The sequence below is a fragment of the Thalassophryne amazonica genome, chromosome 3, assembly GCF_902500255.1.
Source record: "Thalassophryne amazonica chromosome 3, fThaAma1.1, whole genome shotgun sequence".
In the NCBI taxonomy this organism is placed as follows: domain Eukaryota; kingdom Metazoa; phylum Chordata; class Actinopteri; order Batrachoidiformes; family Batrachoididae; genus Thalassophryne; species Thalassophryne amazonica.
The window spans coordinates 65987316-66015279 of record NC_047105.1 but is presented as its reverse complement, the minus strand read 5'-3'; the positions used below and the strand labels follow the sequence as shown (position 1 = coordinate 66015279).

General features: G+C 41.3%; 1 protein-coding gene and 1 long non-coding RNA gene across 2 annotated transcripts in view; one reads left to right on the top strand and one right to left on the bottom strand.

Moving 5' to 3' along the window:
* The window catches only part of LOC117506922 (potassium voltage-gated channel subfamily B member 1-like), a 168190-nt gene that overhangs the window by 48013 nt on the left and 92213 nt on the right, over positions 1-27964 (top strand). The window lies entirely within an intron of this gene.
* On the bottom strand, positions 8506-10950 carry LOC117506923. The gene is made up of 3 exons (XR_004559575.1): positions 10941-10950; positions 10038-10044; positions 8506-8590 (listed from the first exon to the last, which is right to left on the bottom strand). It is a non-coding gene; the product is annotated as an uncharacterized LOC117506923 (long non-coding RNA).

The window sequence follows — 27964 nt, the reverse complement described above, 5'->3', positions numbered from 1 at the left end:
TGGCCGCGCTTGATTGCTTCTGCTCTTTGGCAAATAGGGTGAGGCCAAAGCAAACACAAGAGCTTTGTTAAAATCCTGTAGTCTGCTGTTCATCTCAAATCGAGAGTGATTTAATACGTAGAGAAGAAAACAATCAAAGCTTGTGTACATCTGTCAAAGGGTACAAACCATCCTCAGATTTCTGTTCATGAATCTCTGAAATGTCGTTCTATCATGAGATCATGGGGTCGGGTGAGTTTGGGGCGAGACCTTTTCTCCGGGATCTTACCCCTAATGATTGTGACAGGTTACACCAGGATGAGAATGGAGGGACTTTGATTTGCTCACATCTCTGCGTTCAAAAGGAGCAGCTGCTGTTTTAGAGATCAGTCGGGGGAAACCAAGAATGAATGCAACGAGTCTGAATAAACAGTGAGAAACAGTCATGGGGAGTTCAGTTCGATTGGCGGATCAATGTGTCCGCCTACTCGCTGATGGAACCGAATAACTCATTCAAAGTAAGGCGATCAATAATAGCAGATTATATGTGAGAACTGCAGAGCAGGAAGATTCTTTCTTTAACATATGCTGATTTTTGATGTTTAAAAATAAATAAATTGTGCAAATTTGCACTGAAAAAAATTTAACACTGCAAAATGTCATATCAAACTTAAGGCCGGAGTTTCCATATGTAAGCATGTGCACGCTTATCACAAGCAAGTTTGGCTGCTAGTGAAGTAAGTGAATTTTGCATGATAAGGCATCTTGAATTAAGTCAGTCAGGCTCAATATAACACATAGAATGTTGAAATAAGATCAAAAAGAGCCAGTTTCAAGCAATGTGGGTTAGATTACTACCTTAAAATAAGGTTTCTAGTGCTTCTGCAGTGGAGGTTTTAGGCACATGTCCCTTGTATTGAGTTAAAAACTACCTCAAAAACACTGTGCACTATGGTACACCTGGCGCAAAGCAGCGCAAACCCCAGTGCAAGTGTCATGTTATACAGGTGTTGCACCTGTAAAGTACTGCAAGCTAACACGGCCACGTCATGTCCAACATGCAGGTCACAAATGCTTGCCATACTCATGTATGGCTTGGGGCCCTAGCTGGTGTGCAAAATGAGGTCCCCAAGATTTCATGACAGCATGTGTTCTGCATTTATGGATGGGCGGTGGTGCCTGCACATATCACCACGAGTCACCTTGTTGTCATCACTGTTATAATATTAACATGGACCAGCACGGAATAGCACGGACGAAGAGGAAGAAGAAAAAAAAAATCTCACTCACTCTCTCTCCTTTCATATATACATATATATATATATATATATATATATATATATATATATATATATATATATATATATATATATATATATATATGTATATATATATATATATATATATATATATATATATATGTATATATATATATATATATATATATATTATATATATATATATATATATATATACATACATTAAAAATTAATTTTGAAATACATATTAAAAGAAGTAAGAGGAAACAGCAACAAGATGAAAAATCTTGCCTTGCTCCTGCACTGCTTCACCTCAGGGAGCCTTGGTGATCAACACCCTCTGACAGGTTAGAGTTAATCCTTTAAAGAGCCAGAAATCCTCACTTCTGTCTGCTTCTGCAATACCACAGCACCGTGGGCCTGTTACTCTCCAGTTTATTGAGGACAGTTGCCTCTCTGATTGGTTGACACCTTGTTCAGATTACAAAATACCAATAAATAAATAATAAACAGGATAAACTAAATTCTTTTGCACACAGTGTGCAAGTATTTTCTGCCATGTAAATAGAAATGTGCACTGGGATACACCCCAAATGTGCTTGCTCCCTCTGCATAAAACACTGCCCAAGTTTCTTATCAAGACAAGTCAAGTTAATTTTTTTATGAATTAAGTCAAAGGATTTTCCTTAGAAGGCACTACATAATCTATGTTTACTAAAAAGAAGACCAACAAGATTGTAAATATAAGATTATTGGAGTTTTTGCAGTGAAACTGATGTATTTTGAACAATGCTTCTTTGTGCAACCATCACTAAGGGGATGAGTTGTCCAGTGTTTTTAATTATGTTGTTCCTGAGACATATAGAATGATCAGCCAGTACAGATGTGGCAGTAATGCTATACCTGGTGTTGTTCATAGTAATGAGGAACAGTCTGTGTGCAGAGATGAAGCCAGTGTAATCTGACATCCAGCACAGCCCTAGATTTTCTAGCAAAGCACAGTAATGGCACTGTTCTCCCAAGGGGCTTCTATAAATAAACGCACCATCACACACACAAAAACATACACACAGATGCAAACTTGAACATTCTATCCCTGGCTTTCTTTCAAATGCCTTCATTTTTAGAGTAGCCAGTTATTTTTGCACTCGCTGTCTTTCTGAAGAGCAGACATGTCCTTAAATAGGCACATTGATATTGTGATATTGTTGATCGTTGGTGACAGGTGGAACCTTCTCACCAGGCAACATCAAACTGATCCACAGTTGTCTAATTTCTCAACAGCAGATTGTCTGATTTTGCTTCTTGTCTAAATAGTCAGAAGGTACAGGCAGGTGTGCACTCGTACAGACAGAGACTCTGAAGCACAGTGACACGTCTTATTGGTGTGATAGCATATTGTCCTTGGGAAGAACAGGGTTGCAAGGATGTACGATGTGCGCCACATAACATAAGGATAGTCACAAATCTATTTCAGTGCTGCCTTCAGCTTCATTTTCACAGTACAATATCTTACCTTGATTTCGAGCTCATGCTGTATACCATGTGTACATCATCCAAAGATACTGGAGGTTGTTTCTTTACGCAACCTACGGTAATGGCTGTTGTAAGTGGTATCTGTCTTTCATTTGCACTTGATGGCATCAGAAATTAGACTGTTGAAGGATATCTACAAGCTATTTCTCCTCACATAACCCATTAAAGTACCAAAGAGCGGACTGTACAACAGTAGAGGTGAACGAGTGCTGCAGTGGCCTCAGGATGTCAACACATGGAAAATTTACTCAAGATGTCATCAGCTCAGTCAGGCAACTCACCTGAATACTAGTTTGTCATGAGATTTTTATAGTACTCATGAAGACAGTAAGGGCTACGGCTGTCTGACATTTGACCCCAGTGACCTACTCCCAACTCATCACATTTTTACACTTGGTTTGTGCCACTGCCCCAATGTGACATGTTACGTAGCCCTATTGCGTCATTTAGTGACAGGTGTGGAGGTGCATTTTTGACAGCTGAGTCGTTTCTCTCTGACAGCACACGGAACTATCTACTTCACTTCTGTGCCATTAGGGAACATTCATCGACAGTGAAGTGAAAATTATGTGCACTCTTGAGCTTTTACAGAATTGATTTTTTTATGACATCAAAAAAACAGGCTTTTTATATTAAAAATGTTTATTTTACACTTAAAATTGTACAGTTTTTAATTTTTATATTAAAATTTCTAAAATGATGCCTTTTAAACTCACACTGAAAAGTAATGCTTACATCATGAATTAAAGGAAATAACCATCTAAAAGTCAAAATGATGATGTGAATGTGAAAGTGCACTTTTAGTAAGCATCACTTTTACATTCAATTCATGGGTTGCATTTATATAGCGCTTTCCACCTGCATCAGACGCTCAAAGCGCTTTACAAATAATTCACCACATTCACATCAATGTGAGGGTGCTGCTCAGGGTGCTGCCATACAAGGCACTCACTATGCACCGGGAGCAATAGAGGATTAAAGACCTTGCCCAAGGGCCCTTAGTGATTTTCCAGTCAGACTGGGATTTGAACCGAAGATCTTCTGGTCTCAAGCCCAATGCCTTAACCACTAGACCTCCACTCCACCACTCCCATCTCTGGATGGAGCCACACCTCAAACAGAGAGAAAAAAACAGAATGAGGCATCAGAAAGGCAGCAAATAGAGTATAATTTGTCTGCATTCACCAACAAGAAAAATAGAAGAAATACTTAGGTGGTTGCTGGCCTGTAGCCATGATCTTCACTAAAAGACCCAGACTTTAGATAAAGTTGAGGCCGTGGCCCGCTCTGTTTACTAATAAAATGAATTGAAAAGGGTAAAAAGCATAGCAATATACTATGCCAGTATGCCAGCCATATGAAAGGGAAAATAAGTGCACCTTAAGTCTAGACTTGAAAGTCTCTACAGAATCTGACTGTTTTATTGACGCAGGGAGATCATTCCACAGAACAGGGGCACAATAAGAGAAAGCTCTGTGACCCGCAGACTTTTTATTCACCCGAGGGACACAAAGTAGTCCTGCACCATGAGAATGCAAAGCCCGGGCCGGTACGTAGGGTTTAATTAGGTCAGCTAGGTAGGGAGGTGCCAGTCCGTGAATTATTTTATAGGTTAGTAGCAGAACCTTAAAATCTGATCACACAGGGGACAAGAAGCCAGTGAAGAGATGCCAAAATGGGTGTAATGTGGTCAAACTTTCTGCTTCCTATCAAAAGTCTGGCAGCATTTTGACTTAATTGCAGACCGTTAATGCTGGACTGTGGTAAACCAGAAAACAGAACATAGCAGTAGTCCAATCTAGAAGAAACAAATGCATGAATCAGGGTCTCAGCATCAGCCATAGACAGGATGGGACAAATCTTCACTATATTTCACAGATGGAAGAAAGCAGTCATAATAATATCTATAATATGGAGGTCAAAGAACAATGTAGGATCAACAATTACCCCAAGGTTCCTCACTTTGTCTGTGTGATGTATGACACACGAGCCTAGGTTAAGCTTTAGCTGGTCAAATTGATGCCGATGTCTCACTGGACCAAGAACCATCATTTCGGTCTTTTCAGAGTTTAAAAATAGGAAATTGCTAAACATCCAGCTTTTCACTGATGTAAGGCAATCTTCTAAGGATCTTATGTGGATGAGATTACCAGCAGTTATCGGCATGTATAACTGAGTATTATCAGCATAGCAATGAAAGGTAATTCCAAAATGCTGCAATATGTGCCCAAGGGGTGCTATATAAAAGGAGAAGAGCAGGGGGCCTAAGACGGACCCCTATGGAACCCCATCCAGTCGTCTTCAGACAAATTAGGTGATGGATGCATGAACATTTTCAAGACACTGATTATGTGTTGGGCTTCATTTACCTCAGTTATTAAGACATACAAACACTATAATACTGTATGGTAAATCAGTCTGGAGGCAGAGGTTCTCAAAAACTGAGTGACTGTGCAAGAAGGTGAGTAGTGATGAAAGCCACCAAGATGGCAAAACAATCCTGTCGATGTTATTGGCTTCACTGCTAGCGACTGGAAAAATTGTGTGTTGTGCAAGTTTGCATTTTACTTCACCACTCATAGCTTTGTGGTGGAGTTGAGCAGAGAAGGATTGTTATACAACAAAATGGATTGTCATGAAATGAGGAGACTTGGCACAGAAGGATGTAGGAGGGATATGAAGACTCACAGTCACAAAGGTTGGAGTAAATAAAAAAGCTTTATCTGGTAATCTGGCAACAGGTTCGGTACACAGGAAAACAGTCAGCATGACGGAGGTAACAGGCAGAGGTGACACTGAGGGGAGGTCCAAAAGACAAGCAGAGTTCGGGTATACGCTGTGATGGAGTTCAGAGGCAGAGACAGAGGCAGAGTCAAAAAAACAAGCAGAGTTCAGATTCATGGCGTGACGGAGATCAGAAAAAACAAGCAAGTTCAAAAACACAGTGAGGCAAACAGGACAGAGACAAAAGGCTGGAATACGAATGAAAACTCAAAAAACTGGCAGAGAACAGAGGAACAGCGAGGGCTTAAATACAAGGCAGCGTAATCAGGGCGTGAATGCGAAACAGGTGCTAGAAAAGTTCTGAAAGAACAGCAAGACACGAAGATGAGTAAAGGCAATTGCAAGAAAGTGCAGTGAGAAAAACAAAGCAGACAGAAGCAGGAGAAATTAGTGACAGGAAAACGAATGGTGAATAACTAATAACTACACAAAAAATAAAAGAGAATAAAACCAGTGACAAAAGCATTACACAAAGAAAAGAGATAAACAGAACCAAACTAAGGGCCCCTTCACACATATTGCAAATTTGGTCGATTTGCGCGTAAAGTGTGCATGAAGCAGGAATTGTATGCAAAACGTGTAGAATCGTAGCAGCTTCTAACGCCTCGTACACCTGTTGCTACAACTATTTGTGAGCAGCTACAGCAGCTCGCACTGTATTCCTGCTCAAAAGACACCGTTGCATGTATGAACCGTTGCACCGGCATCGTGCACAGCTGTCACTCGTTATCAGCACCAGCTGTCACTCATCCACATCACATCACCACCACCATAAAGGCCGGACTGCAACTCCACCTCCCCGCCGTGAAATCAGCCATCAGAAGAGGTAATTTCTCTGCTGAACGTGAAACTGTGATTGTCTGTATTTCGTTGTGCACTACAACATTAAATTGTTAGTTTGGCTTATCCATTGCCCGTTCATTTAACGCCCCCTGTTGTGGGTCCGTGTTCCTACACCATCACAACAATATAAAAGTCAAGATGATGGGTTGCATACTAAGCCCCCCCTTTGGTATAATACTCCGTTTAATTGCCAGTTTTCTTCAGACAAGTCAGGAGATGGATACATGAACATTTCCAAGTCACTGAATATGTCTTGAACTTTATTTACATCAGTTATGAAGAAATACAAACAATATTGCACTCTGTGGTAAATCTGTGTGGAGTAGACAGTTCTCAAAAACTGAGTGACTGTGCAAGAAGGAGAAGAGTGAGGAAAGCCACCAAGACACCCAGACAACCCAGAAGAGGTACAGGCTTCTGTGGCTGTGATTGCAGAAATTGTGCATAGTGCAAGTTTTACATTTTGTATCCCCAGTTATATCCTCAGTTTGTCTGCAGTTTCTCCTCAAGAATAAATCCAACAAACCCAGATTTATTTATATATTAATTTCAATGCTGTTTGATGAATGCCGCACTGCCTTACAGTGTATTATGCAGCAGCATAGAATGGGTGGACTATGTGATTTTCATTCTCTAGTCCATCCCTGACATCTCCACTTGACTGCTGGAGCTTTGATTGACTCAGTTGACTCATTTGTCCCTCCTCCAATTCATAACACTAGTCACTATAGCTCACCGTGAAATATAGGCCACACTTATAGGCATGTTGCTTTTAAGTGGGTCAAACAGGAAAGAAGAGATATGAGTCACACATTGAGGTGGGGTAAAAAGAAGAAAAAAAAAGCTCACTGAAATGAAGACTTTTCTCCACCGTTATGTCTTTGGCTTGATCATTGTTATTATGGCTGTTGCTCGACCATAACACCTCCAGAAAATTGACATTTGCCATCAAAATCTTGGTTTCAGCCTCAGGCAGCTCATGTATAGGATACCAGGGACCACAGGTACATAGTGTACGTACATACGCACAAAAGTGTGGCGTATGTCCATTTCCACGCCAACGTTCAGATGTATCAAAAGTGAAATGACTGTGGAAATATGCGGTGCGCCATGCCAAATTCATAGCTGGTGTACGCACGTTTCTACAGCTATTGGTCCCACTGCGGACACGTAGAGGTGCTGCTGAGAAACTATTAATAGTGTGAAAACAAGAAGTCATCAGAGTGATGTGCACATCAGAGACACTTATGAACAATTAACACACCCACGTGGTTTGCAATTATATGGGTGGACATAAAAGCATGTGCATAGTGTAAGGAAAATGGCATTAACAATGACTGCGTTTAGTGTTGTCAGGGCCTTTGCAAATGATGCAGTCTGACGTGAACGGTGTATTCAGGAATGCAAGGATTTACTTGCAAATGACAATAATTGACTCAGAAGCCAATTTCGATTACCAAGCCCACTGTTACTGGAGGACTTGCGCAGAGTTGCAGCCAGCCCAGAGCACAATACGCGTGAGAGCCAGGGGTTCTCAGTGCCCCACAGGTGCTGACCACGCTGGCTTCCTGGCAACAGGGGCATTTCAAGGGGAGCTCGCCAATCAGTCAGGAGTGTGCCAGTCAACCTTGAGCGAGCCATGCTAGCTGTGTTGAACGCGGTCATCTAAATCTCATCCAGGTACATCACATTCCAACATTAAAATGCAATTTGCAGGGAGAGCCAGTTTCCCTAATGTAATCAGAGCTATTGACTGCACACATAAGGGCTCCATCACATGATGAATTTTTTTGTTGATAGGAAACATTTTCGTTCCATCAATGTCAAATCTATGTGATATGCCAAATGCATTGGATTGGGTTGGGAACAGGCATGGTGCACAATGGATGACTGTGTGGTGAGTAAAAAGCTTACCTGTGTAATTGTTCCGAATGAAAACCAGCACGGGCACATCTGGGTATTTGTGCATTCAAATATGTGGGTTTTTTGTTTTGTTTTGTTTTTTGCTATTATTATTTTGTTTGTTTGTTTGTTTGTTTCTTGATGGTGAAACTAGAGCTGCAGAGCTTCTTATAACAGGCCCGGGGGCCTTTTCAGTGTCTCCCTTTGTTCAGTATTTGTCAATAAACACATGTATAAAGTTGTGAATGTGACAAACTATCAGCCACGGCACACCTCATTTGTTTTGACTTTGGTGTATGTGCACGCTGCTCTGAGCCCACAGAGTTTATGGCCTCACACACAGACACTCCCACTAACTTTTTTTCCATTTCATGTTTATTCCATTTGACAGAGTACCAAATAAACTATCTCTGTGTGTCTCCACTTCATTTCCATCATCTGTAGCTCACACTTGGTATAATTTCTTTTCTGTGTTCATGTTGCCTGACCTGATTGAGTGGGGATTCCCAGCTCCCAGGGCCTATTTACATGAATTTGCATATTTAAAAATGGGTGTGGAAAGGGAGGAGTTTGGTACATCTGCATGTGTGCTAAATTCCACGTTGATTCGGATGTACAAATGGAACGTGCGTGGATCCATGCGTACGCACACTTTGATACATCTGGATATTTTTGTGCGTACGACAGCTTCTGGATTTTAGTGTACACCGTGTTTCAGTAGGAAATCCACGCAAATCTTTGTACACGAGGCCCCAGCCACTATCCCAGCTATCGTTTGTTGTTAGTTGTAGAATTTTCTATTGTACTGTCTGCAAGTTTTCCCAATTTCTTTCAAATTATTATTATTGTCATTTTATTTATTTATTTGTTTGTTTATTTTTATGCTAAACAAAAATTGCTGTTGCTAATTATATCTGTTGTGTGTTGTATGTGTGAATTAACATGTACAGTCCTGGTCAAAGTATTGGCATTCCTGATTTTCTAAGTACATACTGGAATTCAGAATATTTTCAAGAATAAATCCAAAAGAAAAAAAAATGTATGATCAGAACATTCAAAGATACAGCATCCAGGATACAGTGGCAGTGGCATTTAATAGCATAAATGGACCATAACATTCATAACAATTTGGTCATGAATGTATAATTAACTTAAACAATGAATCAAAGTGTTTTTGTGAACTTAACCCTTCATATCTACAAGCGTGTCCCTCATGGAGTCTGCAGTGTTCACTGCCATATTGATACAGTAGCCCAAAAGGGACATATTTACTCTGCCTTACACAGATTGCTGCTCAGCTGGACCAGTGAAGATAAAGGAAGAGGAATCAACGATTGCTCCCCTATACACTGTCTACTGTTTGTTGGTGCAGGCTAACAAGTTTGAGGACCCTCATTTTAGTGGAATGGATGCATAGTGCTTATCACAAGAGAAGGCAAGAAAGTATGAGCACCCCCCCCCACCACACCCCACCCCCCAACAAAGCAAAATATGAAGGGAAAAAAATCGTGAAGGGCAATGGTATCCAGTTGTTAAGCGCTGATGTAACGCATCATGTGAAAATCTGTTTCCGGGTCCAAAGACCTCCAAGGTTTACAATTAAAGTTACGTCTGTTTAAGGATTTACAGTTTAAGTTTAGTTTGTGTTTACATTGTGCGCAAACCTCCGTCCCTCCTTCTCCACCTCCGTTAACCCGCATTCGTCGGTTCTATGGTCAGAACACTTAATAAAACTTTTTTTCTTTTAACTTACATATTTACTTACATGTCCTGTTTGTTAATAAAAAAAAAAAAATTATTAAAATAAACAGGACGTTAAAGTTCCAAAACTTCACTTTCTCTCCAAACGACATGAACAGGAAGCGATCGCAGCTCGCAGCCAACTCCCATTGAAAATAATGGAGAAACAACCTGAGCGTCTGACATTTTTACATAAAACAACGCAGTAACACGTCTAAAAACCCAGTTAATATATCCAGGAGAGTTTACCGCACAATATACAAGAGTTTATGTTTCGATGTTATGCTCTTGTCCGTGTGCAGCGGTGTAAGTACAGCCTGATCAGATCGTCTCAGTGTAGTTCTTAATGTTAATGACAGCCGCGCCGTTTTTGTTGGAGCCGGAAGTTGAAAATCACATGATGCGTTACTCACCACTTAACAACCGGATTATGCCATCTGCAACCATCACCACTAGATCATACTAAACCCTACACACTGTAGGACTAACAGAATGCTCATTGAACTACAACAACAAAAGGGTTTCTTATGGTAAAATTAAAGAAAAATTTCAGATATACCTCTGCTACAGTGCTTTTCACAATATTGGTTGCAGAATTTTGGCAACAAAGGCATCATCTAAATGTTTCTAATAGTACCGAGAGGATCCTTGCACTTCTGTGTTCCACCTGCAAGCGCTTTTAAGTATGCGGGAGTCGAATTTTGTTTTAAATTCAGTTTGTGATGCTGTGATGCGCTATTCCGACTCAAAAAATGAACCGCTGTCTCAAGAAGAAAAAGTAATGTAACAATTTGCATAGAATTTCAAAGTTAAGAAGTTAAGAACTTTAAATAATCTATGCAAATTGTTCCATCAAATTTTTTTTGTTGAGACAGCAGTTCATTTTTTAGAGTGTACTAACTGCAGTTGTGGTTGCTGCGCTTTTAATTGGTTTTGCCAAAATACAACATTGGGGAGATGAATGTTTAGTGGCTTTATTAGACGTACACTCATAAATTGAAAATTCCAGGTTTTGATTTTCCATCAAATGCAGCAATAATGTTAAAACCTTGCACACATGCACTTCCTCCTTCATGTCAATAAACTCTATATATTTGCCATGGAATCCAATTAATACTTTAGCAGCAATGATATTAGCTGTAAGTTTACAGTAATAAGGACAGTTTCTAAGAACTAGCTTTCAACACAAAGCAAACTTTGTCAGTTTTGTGTTAAATCAAAAGGGACAACACCTTTAAACATTCTTCAAAATATTGTTTTGCTACTCTAATTATGTACCGATACTTGCAAATAAGGTGGGTTGATAGTTTTGTAATATGAACATGAAATGTGCCTTAAAATACATTTTTGCCCATTTACTACTAATTCTCACTGCATCACGAAATAATCATAATAATCATAATATGTGGCTCTACTCTACTCTTTTTACTCTCCTATTTACTCTTCCTTTTTAATATTTAGATATACGAGGTCTATTAGAAAATGAAATGGTCGTTCAGCCTGTCGATGGCAGCTTCGGAGCGCGGCGTGCCCCACAGCCGCTGGGGGCCATCCTTAAAGTGACAGTACACTCCTTATTCTCTACCAAGCCCGTACCATTTTCACCACCGAAAGCCAGATAAATTTTCTAATGGTTTCCAGCTGCCAGTCTCTAACAGTTTCTGAAAAATTCTGATGGAAAAAAAAGCCCAAATCATTCCGCCATTTCCTGGCAATGAAACAATGATGAGGGGGCTGGACCACTCCTCACTCAAAGCCTGCTCACAGGCAAATGAGTCAACCGACAGGCGTGGAAAAACTCACACATGCACACGAGGGTTCAAGCTTGTCTGACGCAATCACACGTGATTCAAATCCATATGGTTTTGAAAAAAATAATAGGTCGGATACTTTTCTAATAGACCTCGTACCTTTGTATACTGGCATAGTTCCACCTTAGAATTGGAATAGAATATATAAGATATACCTTCCTGAATTTTCATTTCCTTCTGTATCCTATAAGGGAAAATAACCCTGTGCAGTACAAAAGTGGATCCTTTATGATTACAATCCAAAGAACCACTATATAGCACCATTTTTATTTTGTGTGCACAGCTGTCTCTATTCAGTCACAAGACATATAGTGCATCCGGAAAGTACTCACAGCATTTCATTTTTTCCACGTTTTCTTATGTTATAGCCTAATTCCAAAATGGAGTAAATTATTTTTTCTCTTCACAATTCTACCCACAACACCCCAGAATGACAAAAAAACTAAGAAATCACATGAAAATTCAGTAAGGTATATCTTCTATTGTACATTCCAAATCTAAGGTGGAACTCTACTAGTGTTTACTAAGGTACTCCTAAATATTTTAAAAAGAAAGGGGGGGGGGGGATTCACAACCTTTGTTCAATACTTTGTTGATGCACCTTTGGCAGAAATTACAGCCTCAAGTCTTTTTGAATTTGATGCCACAAGCTTGGTGCACCTATCTTTTGGCAGTTTTTCTCATTCCTCTTTGCAGCACCTGTCAAGCTCCATCAGGTTGGATGGGGAGCGTCGGTGCACAACCATTTTCAGATCTCTCCAGAGATGTTTAATCGGATTCAGGTCTGGACTCTGGCTGGACCACTCAAGGACATTCACAGAGTTGTCCTGAAGCCACTCCTTTGATATCTTTGCTGTGTGCTTAGGATCATTGTCCTGCTGAAAGATGAACCGTCACCCCAGTCTAAGGTCAAAAGCGCTCTGGAACAGGTTTTCATCCAGGATGTCTCTGTACATTGCTGCATTCATGACTCCAAATAAGCTGTAGAAAGATCTCAAGAATGATCAGTGGAAACAGGATGCACCTGAGCTCAATTTTTAGCTTCATGGCAAAGGTTGTGAATACTTATGTACATGTGATTGTTTAGTTGTTGTTTTTTGTTGTTGTTATTGTTTTTAATAAATTTGCAAAAATCTAAAAAAAAAAAAACTTTTTTCACATTGCCATTATGAGGTGTTTTATGGAGAATTTTGAGGAAAAAAAATATTTAATCCATTTTGGAATAAGGCTTTAACAAAATATGAACGTGAAATGCTGTGAATACTTTCCAGATGCACCGTTCTAGCTGCTGTCCTCAACATTGCACTTCTTATATAATCTCACTGTTCCTGTTTTCTGCCAGCTGCACTTGAAATGAATTGACTGAGATGTTGCTGTAATCAACAGTGTTGCTGTCACATACTGCAGAGGTCATAATTGATGTTAATTTATCATCCAACTTCCTCTGTTTGTGTGAGGGAATGAACTATCAAACCACCTCGAGCTGCGTCATCTCCCACGATAACCGGAGCTGAGAGTCGACGGGTCCCATGTAAACTGAGCAGTAGGATGTAAATTGAAAGGGTTAGTGATCTGTGGGAAACCTGATTCCCTTACACACGTGTGGTTCCAGATAAACACATTTCCACACGGTCTCCCACAGATCAGACATGAAGAAAAGGATGTAAAAAAAAAAAAAAAAACATTATTTTCATATGAAGTACTGTGGTTTAAAGATGAGCTTGGATGTCTTGTTTTAAACTAATTTTAATTGCTTCTACAAATGTGTACATGCACCAGAGGGAGTAGTACAATTCTGAACACTGGGTTGCAGGACAGTGGTTTGATGAAATGAGACAAGAAGGCTGGTTATTAAGTTCAATTCATCAACTCTGTGTCCAGATCAAACCATGTATTAGACAGAAATCCTCGGGGCTATCCCACGGAGACCGTAGCTGTGTGGATAATGTCAACTCTGTTGGCAAATCTCTAAAGATTTACTTTCTAATCTTAGTGTTATCTAATGTGCTCTAACTCCAAAAAGTGATTACAGAAATGCTTGCTGTGGGGGGAAAACTAAAAAAACAAGCAAGATACTCAAACAGGAACCTTTAACAAACTGTTTCTGGAAGATTTAGATTTTTACATATTGTCACAACTTTGTGTTCTTATGTATGAATTAGAAACCGAGCTTGGAATAATTTAGAAAGAGAGCAAACAAAAATGAAGACTATAAAAGAGCTGATCAGAATTGTTCTAATTATATAATTTATTAAGTATGTATACACCACTTCTATAACTACAAATACACTTGTTTTCTTTTCCCAACTTTATTTTTAGGTTGTTGCAACCAAAGATTTAGATATTTAATAAGTGACATACCACATACCATATACGGGTGATTCTTTAACTACGGGCACTATTGGCCTTGTACATGTAATTTCCACCACACCATTGCCTTACAATATAAAGCGCCTTGGGGCAACTGTTTGTTGTGATTTGGCGCTATATACATGTGCTCTGATGTCACTGTTTACTTCCATAGAAACTACCCAAACAATCTTTCATACAAACTGTTAAAGGGACATTACAGTGTTGTGGTGGGAAATTACGTCAATAGTGTGGGACAACTACATTTTGTTTAAAAAAATCACAACAGTTGTATGACATTGAATACCCCAATTATGTTTTGATTATTTACTGATATTTTATTCAGCGATATTTTAAAACATTAGAAAAAACGTTCTTTACATTCATTTTTATCATTGAAGATCAAAAGTCGGGGTGTGGGACAAGCACAAAACGGCATATTTGCATATAATGATGCTGAAAAAAGGTGAAAAAGTCATCATAGACTACTAGAACAAAATTTCTTAACACACTTTCATTGTAAAGATAACTATGAAAGTGTGAAATTTCCCCTTTTTTCTGTTTTTCATACAATATGATCAAAGGACATAATAAGTGCCCGTAGCTAAGAATCACCCATACATATACCCAAGAAGAAGAACCCCACACACTTAATGACTACAGACCTGTAGCCCTAACATCACATGTATGAAGTCACTTGAGGAGGCTTGTCCTGAGGCCATCGAATCATCACTGGACCCCCTGCAGTTTGCATACCAGCCCAACAGGGGAGTGGAGGATGCATCATCTTCATGCTGCACAGAGCTTATTCTCACCTGTAGGAGGCAGGCAGCACTGTGGGAATCATGTTCTTTGACTTCTCCAGTGTGTTCAGCACCATCCGACCTAACCTGCTCAGTGATAAGCTACTTGACATGAAGGTGGAGGATCTACTGGTGGCCTGAACACTACCTCACAGGCTGGCCACAGAATGTGAGGCTTCGGAACATTACATCCGACACCATCAAGAGCAGCACAGGGCACCACAGGGGATGGTCCTGTCTCCTTTCCTGTTCAAACTCTACACCTCAGACTTCAGGTTCTGGTCATCGTCCTGCCAACTGCAGAAGTTTTTGGATGACTCTGCCATTGTGGGCTGCATCAGCAGGGACCAGGAGGGTGAGTACAGGAGTGTGGTGGACAGGTTTGTGGAGTTGTGTGGACTCAACCACCTGCAGCTCAATATATCTAAGACAAAGGAGCTGGTGGTGGACTTCAGAGGATGGAAAACCTGTCCAAACCCAGTTACCATCAATGGAATGGAGGTGGACATTGTGGACTACTACAAGTATCGGGGTGTCCACATAGACAACAAACTAGACTGGACTGTAAACACAGATGTTGTGTATAAGAAGGTTCAGAGCCGACTGTACTTACTCAGGAAGCTCAGATCTTTCAATGTCTGCAGAAACATGTTACACGTGTTTTATCACGCGGTGGTCTCCAGTGCCATCTTCTACACTAGTGTGTTGGGCAGTAGGCTGAAGGCAGCTGACATAAACAGACTCACCAAGCTCATCAGGAGAGCTGGCTCTGTCCTGGGGTTGGCTGGAGTCTGTTATGGAGGTGTCAGAGAGGAGGGATGTTGAGGAACTGCTCAGCATCCTGGACAACAACTTCACCCCCCACCCCCCACATGCCACACTAACATCCTGGCAGAGCACCTTCAGCCATAGACTGAGACCACCGAGGTGCACCACAGAACGCCACAGGAAGTCTTTCCTACCTGTGGCAATCAGACTGTATAATTCCTCCCACTTCTGCAGGATGAATACATAATGAACAGCTATGATAATTTATGTGAAAGTTTGGAGTGGCAAAGATGTATGTGAGGTTGGTAGAAGATATGTGTTAGTAGGCTGAGACAGCAGTGAGTGCAACAGATAGGACTAATGCATTCAGGTAGAGGTGAGATTACATCAAGGACTGACTCTGAACACTTTCTTGTTTGCCGTGTTGAAGGACAAAATGAGACAAGAGTTTCCATGGGTAATATTTTTCATACCTCCTGAGTAAAACCCACAAAATGAATGTTGCCTTGATAATCAGCCAATCCGGACAGTGGAGCGGCGCCACGACAAAGAGGCGCAGTTAGAGGAACTGTGTAAGGTTTGAACTTTGAGTGTTTACACAGGAGAGAAAAGTGAGAAAATGTTAATGCCTGTTTGAGAAAAGTGTATAAAGTGTGTAGTGAGGGGTTTTACAGCCTTAAAACATCTATAATAATTGTAAAAAATAACGCTGACTACTTCGCGGATTTCGCCTATTGCGGGTTATTTTTAGAACGTAACTCCCACAATAAACGAGGGACCACTGTATATGATAAAATCGTTATCAAGTTGTTCACCAATGAATATGGCTTTATACACCCTTCAGAAAACCATACACCCCGATAACTGATAATATCAGACCGGTAATCAGCCAATCAGAGCGCGTGTAGCCTCGCAGCCATATAATAATAAATAGTTAATTACTATTAACTATTAAAGCTGAAAGTCCACAATATAATACAGGCAACATCTCATTTCATTCCAACTCCACTTTTCAATACTTTCTGACTTTATTTGACTGTTGCTAATTCTCCTGTGTAGTAATCAGAGTACTTCACCGGCTCCCTGAGTTTTGGGTCAGCATGACTCCTCAGTGAATGTTTTGTGCCTCAGTATGCTGTCCCCTGGCCTCCGTCTTTTGTCTGGCTTCCTTTTTTTTGTGAATGCTCTGCTGCATCTGTTATGCAAATGCTAAAAAGCCTCATGTTACCATGGAAACTATCAGCTGAGCTATATGCGTAGGTACTGCAGTGTCCTCGTGAAGAGGTCTGCATGAGCTCTCTATAGTGCGACGCCTGTTGGTGTGTGTTTGTGCGCTCCAGAGTGCACAAAGCACACATCTGTTTGCTTTCCTTGTTGCATGAATTCTGCGGAGACGTAATCTTTTTGGTTTTCAATGTGTAAATCCCGGGACACAGGTTGCTACTTGCAGATGTGTGTCATGTCCTGTGATGGACAACTGGGCACACATGTCTTAGAGTCTCCGTCACCTGCTGTGACAGCATGACCAAACCATCCTGACATTCACTGAAAGTCTAACATTTCACCACAGATGGAAACGTGTGATGTGATTTGCAGTTTTGTGTTCAGTGTAAACAGTTGTTGCTTTCTTGACCTTTGATTCGTGGCTGCAGAGACACTTTCATGGCTGACCCCCGACATGGAGTACAGCCTCTATCTGAGAGCCAGTTCATTGGTCATCTTCTAAGGTTAGATCTTGCAGTGTGTCTTATGAAGTTATGCAGTTTAAATCCTGGACAGCCCAGTCTCACATTTTTGTTTTGTGATATTGTCATCAAAATGTGTTACATTTTCATGATGCAGCTTTTAACCCTAACCCCAAATTTTGTGATACCATCACAACATATTTTCATGACAGTATCACAAACAACTATATTAAATCACTTTTTGTGACACCATCACGTTTTTGCTATGTGATCAGGTTGACATGGTCTATAATAGGTTCGGAACAACAGTTTTTATTACGTCCACCAAGGATGTCATAAAATCATCTGTGTTTATTTATTCATCTGTCTGTCTGTCTGTTAGCAAGATTAAAACTGCTGCACAGATTTTGGTGAAATTTTCACCACGGATACATATTAGGCCATGGAAGACTCCATTCAATTTTGGAGGTGATCCGTATCCGTATCCGGCTTCTGGATAAGTTTTACTTTATATAGGCTTTGAAGGATTATGTCAAAACTACTTCATGGATTCTCACCAAATTTTCACCACAGACAGTTATTAGGGCATGTGTCCTAATATCTATCCACTCCACTGCACTTTGGAGATGATCCAGATCCAGACTGGCGGATGTCAGAAATCTCTTATTGCTCTTGTTATGGAATGATTCGTTTACAGATTCAGATTATTGTCATTGTCACAGGTACAGGTACTCTCCTGAGACTGTAAGAGCCATGAAAGTCCTCCAGTGTGGGTAGAGGACACCCAATGATCTCTTCTGTCATTTTGGTAACCCTCTGGAACTGAGGTGTGCTGCACAGATAAATGTGAGGTGCTCAGAAACACAAAAGTTAAATTTGATGTGGTCATTATTTATGCAATCCTGCCATAGCCCCACAAAGCTTGAACAATGGTGTTTTTAAACTACCTTTAACAGAACAACAAGTATTTTTCATATTAAAGAATACCCAAAGACTATGATCAGGATCAGTTTCAATTTCCCTAACCACACCACCAACTGGATGGGCATAAACAATGTATTTGGCAGTGGCGGCTGGTGAAAAAAATCTTGGTGGGGCTGGTGTGTCAATAGATTTCCCTGCATAGTCCAGTACAGGCATTCAAACGAACAGTCGGAAAATTACTACAATTCCACAATAATCATTTCATTCCTTGTCAAAATCAGCAGTTTCACAGATAAGTTACCCATTTACAGCTATATTAAGCCTCATTTATACTGTTGGGGAAGTGTCGTGACACGGACCCACAACAGGGGGCGTTAATGAAGGGACAATGGAATAACCAAAAAGAACATTTAATGTTGTGAAGGTGCACAACGTAATACAGACAGATACAAATATGCGCTATATCAATCTGACAAAAAGGTGACGTGTGGCAGGCTCGAAGATAGGAGACGTCTGGTGCGAGAAGAGCCGGATCCCACACAGGCCTCACCACCAACGGACCTGAAGAACACCGGAGCCGCCAAGCCCTGCGCCCCAGGTGGCCACTGTCTTCAGCAGTCAGACCCGGTACTGCTGGCAGAGAACAGAAACAGTTTTGGATGAGTGTGAGGTTGCACACTCAGTAATCCCACAGTCTGTACACAATGAGGAGGGAGAACCTCCACCTCCAGCAACAATTTCACCCGTGCAGCTCCTGTTGGTCTCTTTCCTGGATGGAGTGAGAGGCGAAGAACGTCGTCCTCTCACTGTCCGCCAATCCAGCCTCCGACAGAGCCCGCAGGAACACGGCTGCACACAGAACAATGTTTGGACAACAATAATCACAGCAGAAGATTTCTCGGCGAGGAGGTGGAGTTGCAGTCCGGTCTTTGTAGTGGTGGTGATGGGTGACAGCTGTCACCTCCAGCGGCTCCGACGCCCTCTCGTGCTTGGAGCCCGCACTCCAAGCAGGGCGCCATCTGGTGGTGGTGGGCCAGCAGTACCTCCTCTTCAGTGGCCCACACAACATATACTTTGGAAAGGAACAGTATCAAATACAATACAACACTCAAGTTCTTGAGCAAGGAACATTTCACCATTTGACACCAATTACACACATAGTACACCAAACTGTACTGCACTGCCATTATCTTCAGACAAACAGATCCTGGGGTTCACAATGACACCCCCCTTAACAGAACAGAAAATATCACCAAATTTAGACTCTTTCAAAATCAACTTCAATCAACTCAATCAACTTTTTTCTTATATAGCGCCAAATCACAACAAACAGTTGCCCCAAGGCGCTCCATATTGCAAGGCAAGGCCATACAATAACCATGAAAAACCCCAATGGTCAAAACGACCCCCTATGAGCAAGCACTTGGCCACAGTGGGAAGGAAAAACTCCCTTTTAACAGGAAGAAACCTCCAGCAGAACCAGGCTCAGGGAGGGGCAGTCTTCTGCTGAGACTGGTTGGGGCTGAGGGAAAGAACCAGGAGAAAGACATGCCGAGAAGGGGGGCAGAGATCGATCACTAATGATTAAATGCAGAGTGATGCACACGGAGCAAAAAAAAAGAAAGAAACAGTGCATCATGGGAACCCCCCACAGTCTACGTCTAAAGCAACATAACCAAGGGATGGTCCAGGGTCACCCGATCCAGCCCTAACTATAAGCCTTAGCGAAAAGGAAAGTTTTATGTTGTGAAAGTGTAGGTACACGGACCCACAACAGGGGGCGTAATGAACGGACAATGGAGAAAGGTGAATAACAAGTTTTACTGTTGTGAAACGAGCACAACTAATACAACAATCAATAATTTGGGGTTTAGGTCGAAATCCGCTGGTGTCGTGTGGGCAGGCTCGAAGGTAGGAGACGTCCGTCCCAGTCGAACCGGAACCACCCAGATCTCCTCTGCCACCGAACCCTGGGGAGTACTGGAACCGCCAAGTCCCGAATTCCCAGGTGGCCACTGCCTCCGCTCGTCGGATCCGGTACTGCTGGCGGGAGAGAGCAACAAACACACAGGTGTGGATGCGACAGCACCCAGTAAACGGAGAGGGGAGAAGCCGCCTCCACCTCTTGTCACTATACAGCAGGAAGGTGAGTACTTATCCAAGTAATTAGCTTTCAGTAGTCAGCTGTCCTGAAAAGGTTTAACAAGTCTTATCTGGTTATGCAGAATATGCGTGCAGAGAACGTTACCTCAATCTTAAGGCGATATCTCGGCACTGAGGTGGAGACGCCGTCCTGATGATATACCTCCGTGCTGAGTGGAGTCAGCTGTGTCCAGTAATGGGTGACAGCTGTCACCCTGACTGCTCTCGTAAGGCGGCAGCGCCCTCTGGTGCCTGGAGCCCGCACTCCAGACAGGGCGCCCTCTGGTGGTGGTGGGCCAGCAGTACCTCCTCTTCAGCGGCCCACACAACAGTTTTAAGCCTAATCTTAAAAGTAGAGAGGGTATCTGTCTCCCTGATCTGAATTGGGAGCTGGTTCCACAGGAGAGGAGCCTGAAAGCTGAAGGCTCTGCCTCCCATTCTACTCTTACAAACCCTAGGAACTACAAGTAAGCCCGCAGTCTGAGAGCGAAGCGCTCTAATGGGGTAATATGGTACTACGAGGTCCCTAAGATAAGATGGGACCTGATTATTCAAAACCTTATAAGTAAGAAGAAGAATTTTAATTCTATTCTAGAATTAACAGGAGCCAATGAAGAGGCCAACACGGGTGAGATATCAATCAATCAATCAATCAATCAATTTTTTTTATATAGCGCCAAATCACAACAAACAGTTGCCCCAAGGCGCTTTATATTGTAAGGCAAGGCCATACAATAATGATGTAAAACCCCAACGGTCAAAACGACCCCCTGTGAGCAAGCACTTGGCTACAGTGGGAAGGAAAAACTCCCTTTAACAGGAAGAAACCTCCAGCAGAACCAGGCTCAGGGAGGGGCAGTCTTCTGCTGGGACTGGTTGGGGCTGAGGGAGAGAACCAGGAAAAAGACATGCTGTGGAGGGGAGCAGAGATCGATCACTAATGATTAAATGCAGAGTGGTGCATACAGAGCAAAAAGAGAAAGAAACAGTGCATCATGGGAACCCCCCAGCAGTCTACGTCTATAGCAGCATAACTAAGGGATGGTTCAGGGTCACCTGATCCAGCCCTAACTATAAGCTTTAGCAATAAGGAAAGTTTTAAGCCTAATCTTAAAAGTAGAGAGGGTGTCTGTCTCCCTGATCTGAATTGGGAGCTGGTTCCACAGGAGAGGAGCCTGAAAGCTGAAGGCTCTGCCTCCCATTCTACTCTTACAAACCCTAGGAACTACAAGTAAGCCTGCAGTCTGAGAGCGAAGCGCTCTATTGGGGTGATATGGTACTACGAGGTCCCTAAGATAAGATGGGACCTGATTATTCAAAACCTTATAAGTAAGAAGAATAATTTAAATTCTATTCTAGAATTAACAGGAAGCCAATGAAGAGAGGCCAATATGGGTGAGATATGCTCTCTCCTTCTAGTCCCCGTCAGCACTCTAGCTGCAGCATTTTGAATTAACTGAAGGCTTTTAGGGAACTTTTAGGACAACCTGATAATAATGAATACAATAGTCCAGCCTAGAGGAAATAAATGCATGAATTAGTTTTTCAGCATCACTCTGAGACAAGACCTTTCTGATTTTAGAGATATTGCGTAAATGCAAAAAAGCAGTCCTACATATTTGTTTAATATGCGCTTTGAATGACATATCCTGATCAAAAATGACTCCAAGATTTCTCACAGTATTACTAGAGGTCAGGGTAATGCCATCCAGAGTAAGGATCTGGTTAGACACCATGTTTCTAAGATTTGTGGGGCCAAGTACAATAACTTCAGTTTTATCTGAGTTTAAAAGCAGGAAATTAGAGGTCATCCATGTCTTTATGTCTGTAAGACAATCCTGCAGTTTAGCTAATTGGTGTGTGTCCTCTGGCTTCATGGATAGATAAAGCTGGGTATCATCTGCGTAACAATGAAAATTTAAGCAATACCGTCTAATAATACTGCCTAAGGGAAGCATATATAAGTGAATAAATTGGTCCTAGCACAGAACCTTGTGGAACTCCATAATTAACTTTAGTCTGTGAAGAAGATTCCCCATTTACATTGAACAAATTGTAATCTATTAGACAAATATGATTCAAACCACCGCAGCGCAGTGCCTTTAATACCTATGGCATGCTCTAATCTCTGTAATAAAATTTTATGGTCAACAGTATCAAAAGCAGCACTGAGGTCTAACAGAACAAGCACAGAGATGAGTCCACTGTCCGAGGCCATAAGAAGAAACAGTTGTAACCTTCACTAATGCTGTTTCTGTACTATGATGAATTCTAAAACCTGACTGAAACTCTTCAAATAGACCCATTCCTCTGCAGATGATCAGTTAGCTGTTTTACAACTACCCTTTCAAGAATTTTTGAGAGAAAAGGAAGGTTGGAGATTGGCCTATAATTAGCTAAGATAGCTGGGTCAAGTGATGGCTTTTTAAGTAATGGTTTAATTACTGCCACCTTAAAAGCCTGTGGTACATAGCCAACTAACAAAGATAGATTGATCATATTTAAGATCGAAGCATTAAATAATGGTAGGGCTTCCTTGAGCAGCCTGGTAGGAATGGGGTCTAATAAACATGTTGATGGTTTGGATGAAGTAACTAATGAAAATAACTCAGACAGAACAATCGGAGGAGAAAGAGTCTAAACCAAATACCGGCATCACTGAAAGCAGCCAAAGATAACGATACGTCTTTGGGATGGTTATGAGTAATTTTTTCTCTAATAGTTAAAATTTTGTTAGCAAAGAAAGTCATGAACTCATTACTAGTTAAAGATAATGGAATACTCAGCTCAATAGAGCTCTGACTCTTTGTCAGCCTGGCTACAGTGCTGAAAAGAAACCTGGGGTTGTTCTTATTTTCTTCAATTAGTGATGAGTAGAAAGATGTCCTAGCTTTAACGGAGGGCTTTTTATAGAGCAACAGACTCTTTTCCAGGCCTAAGTGAAGATCTTCTAAATTAGTGAGACGCCATTTCCTCTCCAACTTACGGGTTATCTGCTTTAAGCTACGAGTTTGAGAGTTATACCATGGAGTCAGACACTTCTGATTTAAAGCTCTCTTTTTCAGAGGAGCTACAGCATCCAAAGTTGTCTTCAATGAGGATGTAAAACTATTGACGAGATACTCTATCTCCCTTACAGAGTTTAGGTAGCTACTCTGCACTGTGTTGTTATATGGCATTAGAGAACATAAAGAAGGAATCATATCCTTAAACCTAGTTACAGCGCTTTCTGAAAGACTTCTAGTGTAATGAAACTTATTCCCTACTGCTGGGTAGTCCATCAGAGTAAATGTAAATGTTATTAAAAATGATCAGACAGAAGGGAGTTTTCAGGGAATACTGTTAAGTCTTCTATTTCCATACCATAAGTCAAAACAAGATCTAAGATATGATTAAAGTGGTGGGTGGACTCATTTACTTTTTGAGCAAAGCCAATAGAGTCTAATAATAGATTAAATGCAGTGTTGAGGCTGTCATTCTCAGCATCTGTGTGGATGTTAAAATCGCCCACTATAATTATCTTATCTGAGCTAAGCACTAAGTCAGACAAAAGGTCTGAAAATTCACAGAGAAACTCACAGTAACGACCAGGTGGACGATAGATAATAACAAATAAAACTGGTTTTTGGACTTCCAATTTGGATGGACAAGACTAAGAGACAAGCTTTCAAATTAATTAAAGCTCTGTCTGGGTTTTTGATTAATTAATAAGCTGGAATGGAAGATTGCTGCTAATCCACCGCCCCGGCCCGTGCTACGAGCATTCTGACAGTTAGTGTGACTCGGGGGTGTTGACTCATTTAAACTAACATATTCATCCTGCTGTAACCAGGTTTCTGTTAGGCAGAATAAATCAATATGTTGATCAATTATTATATCATTACCAACAGGGACTTAGAAGAGAGAGACCTAATGTTTAATAGACCACATTAACTGTTTTAGTCTGTGGTGCAGTTGAAGGTGCTATATTATTTTTTCTTTTTGAATTTTTATGCTTAAATAGATTTTTGCTGGTTATTGGTAGTCTGGGAGCAGGCACCGTCTCTACGGGGATGGGGTAATGAGGGGATGGCAGGGGGAGAGAAGCTGCAGAGAGGTGTGTAAGACTACAACTCTGCTTCCTGTCCCAACCCTGGATAGTCACGGTTTGGAGGATTTAAGAAAATTAGCCAGATTTCTAGAAATGAGAGCTGCTCCATCCAAGTGGGATGGATGCCGTCTCTCCTACAAGACCAGGTTTTCCCCAGAAGCTTTGCCAATTATCTATGAAGCCCACCTCATTTTTGGACACCACTCAGACAGCCAGCAATTCAAGGAGAACATGCGGCTAAACATGTCACTCCCGGTCTGATTGGGGAGGGGCCCAGAGAAAACTACAGAGTCCGACATTGTTTTTGCAAAGTTACACACCGATTTAATGTTAATTTTAGTGACCTCCGATTGGCGTAACCGGGTGTCATTACTGCCGACGTGAATTACAATCTTACCAAATTTACGCTTAGCCTTAACCAGCAGTTTCAAATTTCCTTCAATGTCGCCTGCTCTGGCCCCCGGAAGACAATTGACTATGGTTGCTGGTGTCGCTAACTTCACATTTCTCAAACAGAGTCGCCAATAACCAGAGTTTGATCCTCGGCGGGTGTGTCGTCGAGTGGGGAAAAAACGGTTAGAAATGTGAACGGGTTGGCGGTGTACACGGGGCTTCTGTTTAGGGCTACGCTTCCTCCTCACAGTCACCCAGTCAGCCTGCTTTCCCGGCTGCTCGGGATCTGCCAGGGGGGAACTAACGGCGGCTAAGCTACCTTGGTCCGCACCGACTACAGGGGCCTGGCTAGCTGTAGAATTTTCCACGGTGCGGAGCCGAGTATCCAATTCGCCCAGCCTGGCCTCCAAAGCTACGAATAAGCTACACTTATTACAAATACCATTACTGCTAAAGGAGGCCGAGGAATAACTAAACATTTCACACCCAGAGCAGAAAAGTGCGGGAGAGACAGGAGAAGCCGCCATGCTAAATCGGTTAAGAGCTAGTAGCTACGCTAAGCTAGCGGATTCCTAAAAACACGCAAAGTGAATAATGTGTAAATAATTTAGAGGTGATTCAGCAGAATGAGTGCTTTAGTTAAGGCACGTAAAGATTACACTGGGAAACAAATCGTAATCTAGATAACTAGATCAATCTAACTGCACAGATTAAACAGCTAACAGATACAGAAAAACACCGCTGTGCTCCGGAACAGGAAGTGATACAATACCGCAGTGAGAGCCAACCACCAGAGATATGCTCTCTCCTGCTAGTCCCCGTCAGTACTCTAGCTGCAGCATTCTGAACCAACTGAAGGCTTTTAGGGAACTTTTAGGACAACCTGATAATAATGAATTACAATAGTCCAGCCTAGAGGAAATAAATGCATGAATTATTTTTTCAGCATCACTCTGAGACAAGACATTTCTGATTTTAGAGATATTGCGTAAATGCAAAAAGGCAGTCCTACATATTTGTTTAATATGCGCTTTGAATGACATATCCTGATCAAAAATAACTCCAAGATTTCTCACAGTATTACTAGAGATCAGGGAAATGCCATCCAGAGTAACGATCTGGTAAGACACCATGCTTCTAAGATTTGTGGGGCCAAGTACAATAACTTCAGTTTTATCTGAGTTTAAAAGCAGGAAATTAGAGGTCATCCATGTCTTTATGTCTGTAAGACAATCCTGCAGTTTAGCTAATTGGTGTGTATCCTCTGGCTTCACGGATAGATAAAGCTGGGTATCATCTGCGTAGCAATGAAAATTTAAGCAATACCGTCTAATAATACTGCCCAAGGGAAGCATGTATAAAGTGAATAAAATTGGTCCTAGCACAGAACCTTGTGGAACTCCATAATTAACTTTAGTCTGTGAAGAAGATTCCCCATTACATGAACAAACTGTAATCTATTAGACAAATATGATTCAAACCACCGCAGCGCAGTGCCTTTAATACCTATGACATGCTCTAATCTCTGTAATAAAATTTTATGGTCAACAGTATCAAAAGCAGCACTGAGGTCCAACAGAACAAGCACAGAGATAAGTCCACTGTCCGAAGCCATAAGAAGATCATTTGTAACCTTCACTAATGCTGTTTCTGTACTATGATGAATTCTAAAATATGACAAAAGAACATTATGTACATACAACAATGTTCACACCTCCTTCCAAAAACAGAGGGAGTGAAAGAGGTGGTGTGTCAGAGAGAGAGAAAGAGAGAGGGAGAGAGAGAGCGAGTGTGTGTGTGTGTGAGAGAGAGAGAGTGTGTGTGTGAGAGAGAGAGAGAGAGAGAGAGTGTGTGAGAGAGAGAGAGTGTGTGTGTGAGTGAGTGAGTGAGAGAGAGAGAGAGAGCGAGTGTGTGTGTGTGAGTGAGAGAGAGAGAGTGTGTGAGAGAGAGTGTGTGTGTATGTGAGAGAGAAAGAGAGAGAGGTGTGTGTGTGTGTGTGTGTGAGTGAGAGAGAGAGAGAGAGAGAGAGTGTGTGTGTGAGAGAGAGAGAGAGAGAGAGAGAGAGAGAGGGAGAGAAAGAGAGAGAGAGAGTGTGTGTGTGAGAGAGAGAGAAAATTAAAGTAAAATTGAGGTAATAATTTGCATGAACATTACTAAGTGGAATGGAGCAAATTAAGAAGCTAGAATAACTTAAATTAAACAATTCGGCTAACTAATAACACCAAAACCTTTCAATTAAATTGGTTAAAATTAATTAATAGTGTAGAGGACAAGCAAATAAAGTATACAAAACCACTTAATTAAATGCTTTACTAAATTTGAGTTACTCTGACTATAAGTGTCTTGTGTGTACTATAGTGGCTGAATCGAATTTCTTTAAAAAAAAACATGCAAATTGCTATTGAAGTTTTTTTAACTGAGCAAAACATTCGTTTTAGACTGTGGAATACTCCAATGAATATTTCACTTCTGTGGGTTGATCCTCATGACGTGTAAACTGAAATCAAGTTGAAAATACTCCAATATTTTATGACAAAATGCCACCATGGCTGCAGCTTTGAACACTGTTACAAACAGCCCCAGCCTCCCCTAAACATTATAACTGGTCCGCTGTACCAATAAAGATCACAGCTTTGACCCCCTAAAACAAACAATCAAACATCACTCATTCGTTTTATCTTAAATTTTCATCCTCATTTCCACACCAGGAGCAACATTCGGGGGTAAATCCTAACAGCTCGTCAGCTCACCTTATTATATTTCCTTAGCAACCACACACAATTGGTCCACGGGCACCAGTTCTCTCGCCCACAAGATATTAAATTTGACGATGCTGATTGGCCAAATATTTATTATTTTCCTTAGCAACATACACAATTGCTCATTTCGCTGCACTTCAAAGAGCAGAGGAGTGATTGCCCAAGAAGAGAAATGATACGTTCTGTGCTTCTGTCGG